Raw genomic sequence first — 12,447 nt, forward strand, 5'->3', positions numbered from 1 at the left:
CAATCTGCTGGGACTGCCCCAGAATATAGGGAATTTTGGTAGATTACAACCAATGCATCAACAATCGCTGCAGCCACTTCTCTTAAGACTCTAGGATATAAGGCATCAGGTCCAGGGGACGTGTCTGCCTTTCGTCCCATTATTTTACCTAGTACTACTTCATTATTGATAGATATTGTATTAAGTTCCTCCCTATCTATAGCCCCTTGATTGTCCACTATTGGGATGTTTTTAGTGTTTTCTACCATGAAGACTGATACAAAATATATGTTCAATGTCTCTGCCATTTCCCTGTTCACCATTATTAATTCCCCAGTCTCATCCTCCAGAGGATCAACATTTACTTTCGCCACTCTTTTCTTTTTTATGTACCTGTAGAAACTCTTACTATCTGTTTTTATATTTCGTACTAGTTTTCTTTCATAATCCATCTTCGTTTTCTTAATCATTCTTTTAGTCGTTCTCTGCTGGCTTTTAAAAATTTCCCAATCCTCTGACCTCGCACTAGTCTTGGCCACATTTTATGCCTTTGTTTTCAATTTGACACCCTCCCAGCAACCTGCCAGCAACCTGTTAGCTAATGTACTATCGCATTCAGAGGCTATTGGTGCAATACCTTGACCATTGTCACCGGGTTTCTCACCTTTTTATCTACTTTTTCCCATCTTACCCTATTCTCGTCCTCACTTTCCAGACTTTGCTTTGACATTGGAGTTCCAATCACCAGCTGATCTCTCATGGCTCACAGCTGCGATGAGACAAAGTCCATTTCAGTTACAGGAGGCTCTTGCCGCAAGGCATCAGCCATCCCACTCTGAAGCTACCACCACTGAAGGAACTATACGGACAAGTAAGATGAGGGACATTAAAAAATGACCGGTGTAGTTACCAAAGCCTGGCACAGTGGAAGTAAAAAAATATTTGTTTTACAAAAGTATTATGAATACTGGACATCCTGGCGAGATGTATGTTGGATATCTTGGGGAGTTCAGTGTTAAAGTCGAACTTCTCTCTATCTTGGAGCAACAGTCCTTTCAAAATAAACAGGATACTTTTGATGTATCGTCTGAGGAATGCAGAGTTAGCCCCCTGCTACGTGAATTGCTTGTGTAAGGAATTAGGTGACAGTAATGATGTCAGCCATGAATGATTAAAGTATAACTTTAGGGGCTAGGGTAGTAAACATTGACAGAAGTATCCATTCGCTCTAGTACACAAAGATAACAGTTAATAAAGCCTGCACTTCAATGAGATTAATAACAATTGCAGGACGTCTTCATTGCGGGTAATAGATTTTGAATAAGCCACTACAACTGTTTAAATGAAGAGACTGTCTTTGAAGGATTTGAGAATAAAATCATCATGAGGTCCTATCTATGACATGCAAATGTGACGTAGGCAAAATATGGTGCGTAAAGGAGCAGGTTTTCAGTAGTTCTTCGAAGAGCTCGAAAGATACAGAAACCGAAAAGCTGCTCTCTCTATACAGTTAGGCTGATCATTGCTGAACATCAATCAATTCTGTTCTGTATACTCTACCACCAACTGTCCCTTGCTTACTGGAAACGTGTAGTTGTGAACCATAGAAGGACGGAATCTGAAATGATTTGTTGCTGCTGATTAGTGAGATTGGTCCAATGTCAGGGAGAAATACCATGGGCTTCCAACTTGGTGCTGGTGCTAAAGGGTCACCAGTGAGAATGTGATTCAGATCAAACTGTTGCCATTGGGTCACTATAATGTTAGGACTGTTAATGCTTAGGCCTTGGAAATTATGCCAATGAAGTTGTTCCTAATCAGCTGTTGTCGCCTCTGTACATGACCAGGAGCCCAGGATAGTTCCCCAAGCTCTGCCTTCTACTCTGGCTCTGTGACATCAGTCTACTGACCCTGATTTCTTGGGGCATCATCCAGCACCTTTTCGGAATCACTGGGGTGTTTGCAGCGTTGTGTAACATGCAACAGATCTCTTTGCTGTAGGAGACTGTGATGTCCTTGTGCTCGGAAGCGGTCCCTTGAAGGTCTGAAGCTGTCCCCTCCTGCCACATGGTTTTACCGGCCCGGTAGCAGCTTGTCACTGACTTTCCGGCAGTTTGCGGGACGTAACATGGCGGACGGCTGACTAATTATACCCGGCCATTAAAATCGACACAGCTTGCCCACTGTTTCTCCCAAATACTCGCGCCACTCACTCTCCCTTCCTTGACTAAAAATAAAGTCTATAAGAGCTGTAGTTTCCGCTTCTGCTCTGGCCCGAACATTACTTGATCTGGTGTTTGTGACCAGCATTACAGATCTCCAGTCAGAACGAAAGGCAAGAAATCCTGAGACGAGATGTATATAGTGAATCCTTTCAAATCAACAATATGGGATTTAGACAAATATTACAGTTTGTGAAGCATTGTTTAAATGTCTATATATTTTGGCTCCTTCTCATAAAACATAGATTAATCATTCCCCAATCAGAGACATGAAATCCACAGATTGTTAATCCATGTGTATCAACACTCCAAATAGATAGTCCTCGGCAAAGCACAACTGGTTACATTTCTGCTTGGTGAATTTCCAAACAAGGCCGTGGACAAAGACCAATAAAAACTCATAAAAATGATCTGATGTTTATTTTTACACAGACTGACACGTATTCACAGTTAACGTCATCACTGCCATGAGAACAATGGAATTATTTAATGAAATTTCACGACCAACTAGGCTAAGCATTTTAGAGGGTTTACTCAAATGATATTCGAATGGTTATACTGCTGTTCTAACTCTAATCCCTCTTTTACATCCGCACAAGATCTGCTGCCTGTCCGGGATGTACGAAGTTTCAGACCCGGGAAGACATCGGAAAAGCCGTTTTTCAGCGCACAATGCGCATGCGCTGAAACCGGCTTTTCCGATCTGTCAAACTCCAGCTATGCGCCTGCTTTTTCACACGCAAGAATTTTGAGGACATTTGCTGGGCAAGATCGGAGTAAATACCACAAGCTTGCCCATGCAAATGTCCTCACTTCAGAGATGCGGATCATCTGTCACAGATTATATCACCTTATGTCTGTATCTGAATGCTCTTCGATATTACCTGTGATAGTGAGCTCCTTTAATATAAATTATATATAGTACAGGTTAAAGAAGGCAGAGTACATTCTTGATGTTACTAAGATCTAGAGAGAGCTAATCTATCAAAATATGCGCATTTGTTCCATCAAATCCTTGCACGAATCTATAAATAAATATCCTAAGCTTCAGGAGCCGTGTACCATGACTGCAGTAATGGAGATGTTTCAATATTGTCTTTGGAACGTATGATGGCAATAATATTCTAAAATCCTAATTCTTTTAATGGGCAAACTCATTGTAAAATATCTCTGATAAGTAACAGTGAATATGACTCACCTTAATCTGTTTGTTCAACTGACTGTAACTGATGCCAATCATTGTTTAATGCTCATGTGTCACTTGAGGGTCCTCTTAGCTATAACTGAGCTTCTTTGCAGTGCAAAGATCTGCCTCTCCATAACTGTTACAGGCAACGTCGCTTCTCTCCCAATATGGAACAGTCGGTAATCATACAGATAGAAAACATTTACTATCCGATTCTTGCAATAGTTGGTCTTCCTGGTAAGCCGCTAATAACCAGTTAATGCTCATCTTTAACATTGCTTCACTGTGTCACTGTTCCTGCTGTCGCTGTAATGATATTACCGAGTTGTTTTAATGTGTTTGATTTGCAGAGAAATAACTGAAAAAATCTCCAAGTTTCTCTGATACTGTTTACAAAGACTATTTCATTTCAACAATTTTTTGAATATGTCTCGGCCTTGATAATCATTCTTGTAGTTCTGTATCTGGGACAAGTATTAGTATCGGATGGATTAGCCAAACCAACAGTCCTTAAAGCGATTCCTGGAGACTGTTCAAGAAAAGACAAAGAAAATTTTCAAATAGATTTTTGTGAAGCCAGGATTAACAGAAGTGTTGCCCCAGGCCCACAAATACAGAAAGAGATGGAAATAAACAGTTTCTTAAAAGATAAGGGGATAAGGGGTTATGGGGAGCGGGCAGGGAAGTGGAGCTGAATCCATGATCAGATCAGCCATGATCCTATTGAATGGCGGAGCAGGCTCGAGGGGCCGTATGGCCTACTCCTGTTCCTATTTCTTATACACTCTGGATCACAATTGCAGTATTGTAGACTCCATGGGATTGCAACCTGACCACAGACCTAACCGGCTGCCAGATTAGCATCAGATCCCCACCTTTCCCTACACGGAGCGGCTCCGGGCGCCCTTCTGGTGCATGCAGCTGTCCAGCAGCGTGTCAACAAGTCTGAAAGCCGAGCCTCAACTGGCATTTCTTGTTGAGAGAACCATTTTTTTTTTGCAATTCGAAGTTTTTGGTGCATTTATTCTGTAATTCTAGCATAGAGTGTAGATTTTGGTCTTCACCACCTGGTTATTTGGCAGCATCTTGGTGGAGCGAAGGGTAGTGCGAGGTAAGTCAATGCAAATGTAATTTGGGTAAAATAGACCGCCAGTTCACTATCACCATTTTTAAGTCACTGCCCAATATCAATTTCCCGCCCTAATTTTCCGAGTTGTGACTGGAGCAATGAGTTCTATCACTGCCACAGACTATGGAAATCCATGGGTGTAAATGTTGTTGCCAGGCGAGATCATTAATCTCAGGCAACTACTCGGTAATAGAACTTTTAGAGCAACCTGAAGCGCTTGATTCTGAAACTGTGCGATATACTCTGTTGCTTTTAGTTAGAATTATTTGGTGTTCTGAAGCCACAAAGCAAAATGAGACACGTGCTACTAAAACGCATCCAGCTATTGCTGCGCGGTTGTGATTATAATCCAAGTGGTGAGTTTTCTGGTAACCATTGGATAGATTTCAGTCTTTACAGCTGTGTTCTGCATAACCTCGGCCAAATACAAAAAGCCAAATCCTCCGTGGAGGATAGGCTTCCTTAAAAAGAGCGGATGTCCTCCATTATTATCAGTGGAAAAATTCAGGCGGTTCCGTTGATACTTGTGGTCACAGCTACCAGATTTTCCTTTCTACACAATGGGGTAGAATGGCACCACCGTGTCTGCCTCTCACTCCCCATCTGGTGTTCAAGTTCATTGACTTCAGTAGAACTCAATCGCAAGCGAGGCAGATAATAGACGGCCGATGCCTACCTCCTGTTCAGCGCTACTGCCCAAAACCAATTTCTACCACAGATTCGGCTGATATTTAATGCTTAGGTGATAGAGACCACAATCTATCCCAAGTTTTCTATGCATGGTAGAAATAGAGTGCCTAGAATAATTGTCCCTGAATTTGCGGTGTTTATGACAGTGTACGGTTCTGCACCGCCTGTGTCTCTGGGATCCGCAGGTAATTAGACTGCCTTGTACCTCGGGGCCTGAAGCCGCAAGTGTTCACAGCCTGGTTGCCAGCAAGTACATTGGTAATTATTTTACAGATTGCAGGTGTACTCGAGAGTTGCGCCTCCGATTTTCATTTCTAGCCCAAATATCATCCATGTGGTAAAGGTGAAATGATCCTCTTTGCTGGTCCTTTCTTGTCGTTTGATAAACCAAAAGAAAAATAGTTCAAATCAATAATAAACATTAACCTATCTGTTGGTAGAATGTTATAAATTGTTATTTACGAAAACTGAAGGAAGGGGAAATATAGAGTCATCCATCAAGTGCAAAATCGGGAATAAATAAATTGAGATATGGTAATTATATAGTCATAGGAATTTCTAATTCTATTTTGCTACAAGCTACACTTCCCAAACTTGAGATTGCAATTCTGACAGAGATTTCAATCTGAGACAACAACTATTGTTTTTTATATTATTCAGTTACGCCAGAACGCCAAAGAACCGTTTTTATGTCGTCAAATGGAGGATAATTTTGATACTTGGATTCAAATGCACAGATTGAAATACATCTAGGAGAAATGCTAAAAAATTATTTAATGACGGCTACTCATGTAGCAGCAGCTATCTGGGGTGGCGGGGGTAGGGGTGAATTCTTGCGTGCAATGCCTGTTATACGCCCTCCCGATATTCAGCTCCATTGGTCTAAGAAATTGGACATCAAGTGGGCAGAAAACGGGCGGCCTGCGCATTGCCACCCAAGACAATCCTGGTCCTGTTTGCAAAGCACAGTCAATATTTCCAAAGCTCTGTTTGATATTAATCGCTATTGCACGTTATTAATAAACTAAATCTCAAATACGCTTGAAATGATTGCTCTGAGGAAAACCAGCGTCCACATTTCTAATAATAACTTACATATCATAAAATTACCTCTGCCCATTCTCAGGTCCCACGTATCACTCAGGCTTTAACCGGTTACTTTGATGTATGCAATTCGGGCGACACGTAATTTGGACGAAATCCAAGATGAAATGATTTTCTTTATATTGTGAACATGAAACAATGTATCACTAAGAAATCTTCCTTTGCTGGCTATTTGCTGAGGAAAAGCACGGGGAGAACATTGGGTAAGAATTTTCACAAGACTAAACAATATAATGGCCCCGAAAATCCGATCAGAGGCTACTTTCAAATGAAAGCCTCTGACCGGAGAATTTTTACGAATTTACCTGGTGGTCCCGCAGGCGCTTCACTGCAGGGCATCTTCCAGGTGCTAATGTCGAAGGTGCATGTGTGACTGCACAACCAATCAGGTAAGGTATTCCGCAGGTTTCTCATTAATAGCAATGTGAACTCCATATCTACGAGTTCTCATTGCTATTCATGAAAAGTAAAAAACAAATACACTAAACAGCATAATAAAAAATAAAAAATACACCTCATGTAATTGAAATTAATTGAAATTAAAGTTAATAACTGTTGGAAAAATATAAATTTTTCCGATTTTTAAAAATGTTTTACAATTAGGTTTAAAATAAACTTACCTTAGTGGGCAGGGTTTTTAACATAAACATGTGTTTTTTAACTTTTATTTTTACATGTTTTTGTATGTATTAAAACTCTTATGCTGGTAAAAAGTAGGCTATGTGCCTGCTGTTACCAGGCACAAGAGATTTCAGGACATTCGTTGGCAAGAGATAGGTAAATACCGCAATCTTGCCCATGCGAATATCCTGGCTGCCGAGATGTGTTGGATCTGTCAAGCCAGAGAGTGACAGATTGGAAAACCGGCATTTGCGATACCTTCCCAGGTCCGTACACACGCCGTTGAGAACCGGGGAGGCCGGGATTTCTGCTGCAATATTGCATTCAGAAACGTGTTATCACATTGAAACTTACAATGCATCATAATTGATCATAACTGAAATGATGATCTGAAGTTTGGCATAAAACTGGCGACGGTATTTCGTCCGCCCGCTATTACCTGATAGTGCATCCGCAATGCCGGTTTATACCAGGAAGGACAGATCGAAAGCTACCCCACGATGTATATGGATGGACAGGGATAAGCAAATGAGCCGCCCTGTTAGCTTTTTTTGCACCGAACCAGACATTCCTTTCTGCTGAACTAAATGGAAATGAAAATCTGCCGAATTCGATTACACGCGTCAGTTAGAAATGCCCATTTTCGGTCCGATGGAAAGTTGACGATCCAACCATGTCAGTCATTGCAGCATCATTTTCTGTTCGAAAGCAACTCAGAATAGGTTAGAGGCGTGTATTCACAAAGAAATTTATCTTTTTCAGAACTACTAGGCTTATCCGCTAGATTGGGAGAAACAAAAAGAGAGATTTGAGTGATAAGAAAATATTCGATGAATTTCAAACAAAGAACTGTCGACTGATCATCCTGTCAGAGTAAGGAGAGTTAGTCATTTAATTTCCTCTTTTCTGCAGCTAATTTGGTGACAATCATCATTCTCTCACATGGAAAGTGTGGTCTCTCCAAATGCATCACACATTATCTGGTGGCCATGGCAGTAGCTGATCGAATGGTCCTGATATTTGAAGTCATTCTGATTGAGATTAAAGATGCTTATTTTCCATATTCATTCCTGACCTTTACTCCGATATGTAATCTCAAACTCGCCCTGTTTTTTGATTTCATTGATTGCCTTGTCTGGCTAACGGTGTCTTTCACCTTTGACCGATTTGTTGCTATTTGTTACCAAAATTTGCGAACAAAATATTGCACAAAAAAACTGCAGCTGTGGTGATAGCAGTGGTGTGTTTCTTAAGCATTTTAGAAAATGCTCCAATCTACTTTGCATTTGAATCTCGGGAAATAATTGACAATAGACCTTGGTCCTGCTATGTAAAATCCAGCTTCTACACCTTACGCATATGGGTAGCATTCTTGTGGTTCGAAACCATTTTATCCCCAGTTGCACCATTTCTGTTGATCATGCTGCTCAATGCCCTGACCATCAGGCACATTGTACTGGCCAGTAGAGTGAGGAGCGGTCTCCAAGGAAACAAGAAGGTTCAGAATCACACTGACCCCGAGATGGAGAACCGAAGGAAATCCATAATTTTACTTCTCGCTATATCTGAAATTGTATTCCATTATGGATGTTATTTTTCATAGTTTTGATTTGTGTGCAATTTACAGATACACAATTAATGGAAGCAGATTACAATGACTCTTTCACCATTGCGGAACACTCCGGATATATGCTGAGGTGTTTGAGTGCTTGCGCAAACACGTTTATTTATGCAGTGTCCCAGAGCAAATTCAGAGAGGAATTAAAGAACATAATGGAGCGACCCCTGGCTCTCATGTATAATTTAGTTAAATAAGTTAAATGGCCTCACAGAAAAAAAATGGAACTACATCCATCGGAAGCGACCAGAAGTTGTTCATTTGGCATCTACAAACAGGAATCTCTAAAGGAAATCGAAACTGCCATCTGTGCCCCATATTAGACGTCATATTGTAGGAAATCAAAGGTATTTGGGCTAATATTAACTTTTGCTGATATTGTAAGACAGGCGATGTCTGAACTGAGTAAACACATAACAATTTTGCATATCCTAAATAAAATCGATTGGACAAACATACCCCCGGATATAAACGATTTTTCTCATCGAAACCTAACACCGGTTTCCGATCATATCCCTCAACCCTACTCCTGTCAGTAACACATGTAGTTATCTGTTAAGCAGCCATCTATTCCCATCATGATTAATGCTGTAATTGTTCCCGTGGGCGATCCATTCTTTCATTGAATAGGTCCTGCCTAACCTGCCATTTTGTTCCCAAGTGGAAAAATTACAAATTTTGTTCAAAATTTATATTAAGATTTTGGAATCAAAATAATTTCTAAATTTGTGGAGAACACCAAGTTGGAGGAGAGGTTAGGGAATACTGAGGGGAAGTGCAATAAATTAGGTAAACATAAGAACATCAGAAATAGGAGCAGGAGTAGATCATATGGCCCCTCGAGCCTGCTCCACCATTTAATAAGATCATGTCTGATCTGATCCTGGACTCAAGTCCACTTCCCTGTCCGCTCCCCATAACCCCTTATCGTTTAAGAAACTTTTTATTTCTGACCTAAATTTATTCAATGTCCCAACTTCCACAGCTCTCTGAGGCAGCGAATTCCATAGATTTACAACCCTCTGAGAGAAGAAATTTCTCCTCATCTCAGTTTGAAATAGGTGGCCCATTATTTTAAGATCATGCTGTCTAGTTCTAGTCTCCCCTTTCAGTGGAAAAATCCTCTCTGCATCCACCTTGTCAAGCCCCTCATAAACTTATACGTTTCGATAAGATCACCTCTCATTCTTCTGAATTCCAATGAGTAAAGGCCCAACCTACTTAACCTTTCCTCATAGGTCAACCCCCTCATCTCCAGAATCAACCTAGTGAACTTCTCTGAACTGCCTCCACAGCAAGTATATCCTTTTGTAAATATGTAAACCAAAACTGCACGCAGTATTCCAGGTGTGGCCTCACCAATACCCTGTACAGCTGCAGCAGGACTTCCCTGCTTTTATACTCCTTTCCCTTTGCAATAAAGGCTAAGATTCCATTGGCCTTCCTGATCACTTGCTATACCTGCATACTATACTTCTGTGTTTCATGCACAAGCTCCTCCAGGTCCTGCTGTACTGCAGCACTTTACAATCTTTCTCCATTTAAATAATAACTTACTCTTTGATTTTTTTTTGCCAAAGTGCATGACCTCACACTTTTCAACATTATCAACAACAACTTAGACAGTCCATGTCTTTTTGCAGATTTTTTATGTCCTCCTCACACATTGCTTTTCCTTATATCTTTGTATCATCAGCAAACTTGGCTACGTTACACTCAGTCCCTTCTACCAAATCGTTAATATAGACTGTAAATAGTTGGGGTCCCAGCACTGATCCCTGCGGCACCCCACTTGTTACTGATTGACAACCAGAGAATGAACCATTTATTCCTACTCTCTGTTTTCTGTTAGTTAGCCAATCTTCTATCCATGCTAATATATTACCCCCAACCCCATGAACTTTTATCTTGTTCAGTAACCTTTTATTTGGCACCTTGTCAATTGCCTTCTGGAAGTCCAAATACGCCACATCCACTGGTTCCCGTTTATCCACCCTGTTCGTTACATTCTCAAAGAATTCCAGCAAATTTGTCAAATATGACTTCCCCTTCATAAACCCATGCTGACTCTGCCTGACCAAATTTAGCTTTTACCAAATGTCCTGCTATTGTTCCTTTAATAATGTACTCCAACATTTTCCCAACCACAGAGGTTAGGCGAACTGGTCTATAGTTTCCTGCTTTTTGTCTGCCTCCTTTTTTGAAGAAGACATTAATTAATTTGCAGAATTGGCAAATTAATTGCAACACATATGTGTGAGCTATCACATTTAGTTATAAGAATTAGGAGGTTACATATTACTTGTAAAATACGAATCTAACGGGGTAGAGGAGCAAAGGGCTTAGGGAGTATAAATACACAAATCACGAAGAGTTGCAACACAGGTTAACTAGGCCATAACGAAAGCAAACCAAAAGCAAACCAAGCGGTTATATCTAGGGGATAGAATTGAAAATAGAGCAAGTATGCTGAACGTGTACAGAACGTTGATTCGACCAGACTTCGAGCACTGTGTATAATTTTGCTTGTCATTGTGGAGCTGGAGTACGAGCTTTAGAGAAAGCAATGCTTCCAGGAGGTGAAAAGTTACCTGGACACTTTGCTCCAGGAGGCAGTCACACATTTGAGGTTCAATAGTACTTTACAGTTAATCAATGATTAGGGACAGGAGGGTGTGACTGCGAGTCACGAAGGTATGTGGACCAAGGTGCAGTGAAGAAGCAGCCTCAGCTGACCCGGGAAGCGGGTTAGGTGAGGGGAAATACAGATATCTAAAGAGAAAGGTCAATGCAATAGAGCAGTGTCGCGATTTGGGTAAAAATACAAAGAATGTGACAGGGAGGTACAGAGAGTTTAATGCTAGCAATGCAACAGAGAAGAAAGTCAAAGCAGGGAATGATGGTAGAAATATTTAATTAAAGGCTCATTATTTGAATGCGCTAAGGATTCGTAACAAGATACATGAATTAGAAACACAGAAACATAGAAAATAGGTGCAGGAGCAGGCCATTCAGCCCTTCTAGCCTGCACCGCCATTCAATCAGTTCATGGCTGAACATGAAACTTCAGTACCCACTTCCTGCTTTCTCGCCATACCCCTTGGTCCCCAGAGTAGTAAGGACTTCATCTAACTCCCTTTTGAATATATTTAGTGAATTGGCCTCAACTACTTTCTGTGGTAGAGAATTCCACAGGTTCACCACTCTCTGGGTGAAGAAGTTTCTCCTCATCTCGGTCCTAAATGGCTTACCCCTTATCCTTAGACTGTGACCCCTGGTTCTGGACTTCCCCAACATTGGGAACATTCTTCCTGCATCCAACCTGTCCAAACCCGTCAAAATTTTAAACGTTTCTATGAGGTCCCCTCTCACTCTTCTGAACTCCAGTGAATACAAGCCCAGTTGATCCAGTCTTTCTTGATAGGTCAGTCCCACCATCCCGGGAATCAGTCTGGTGAATCTTTGCTGCACTCCCTCAATAGCAAGAATGTCCTTCCTCAAGTTAGGAGACCAAAACTGTACACAATACTCCAGGTGTGGCCTCACCAAGGCCCTGTACAACTGTAGCAACACCTCCCTGCCCCTGTACTCAAATCCCCTCGCTATGAAGGCCAACATGCTATTTGCTTTCTTAACCGCCTGCTGCACCTGCATGCCAACCTTCAGTGACTGATGTACCGTGACACCCAGGTCTCGTTGCACCTCCCCTTTTCCTAATCTGTCACCATTCAGATAATAGTCTGTCTCTCTGTTTTTACCACCAAAGTGGATAACCTCACATTTATCCACATTATACTTCATCTGCCACGCATTTGCCCACTCACCTAACCTATCCAAGTCACTCTGCAACCTCAAAGCATCCTCCTCGCAGCTCACACTGCCACCCAACTTAGTGTCA

General features: G+C 41.3%; 2 pseudogenes; both read left to right on the forward strand.

The window, feature by feature from the left end:
- Positions 1 to 12,447, forward strand: part of LOC139230222 (zinc-binding protein A33-like) — an 853,736-nt pseudogene that overhangs the window by 351,107 nt on the left and 490,182 nt on the right.
- LOC139230457 (probable G-protein coupled receptor 139) lies at positions 510 to 8,899 on the forward strand (annotated as a pseudogene).

This window comes from Pristiophorus japonicus, chromosome 19, assembly GCF_044704955.1.
Source record: "Pristiophorus japonicus isolate sPriJap1 chromosome 19, sPriJap1.hap1, whole genome shotgun sequence".
NCBI classification, from domain to species: Eukaryota; Metazoa; Chordata; class Chondrichthyes; family Pristiophoridae; genus Pristiophorus; species Pristiophorus japonicus.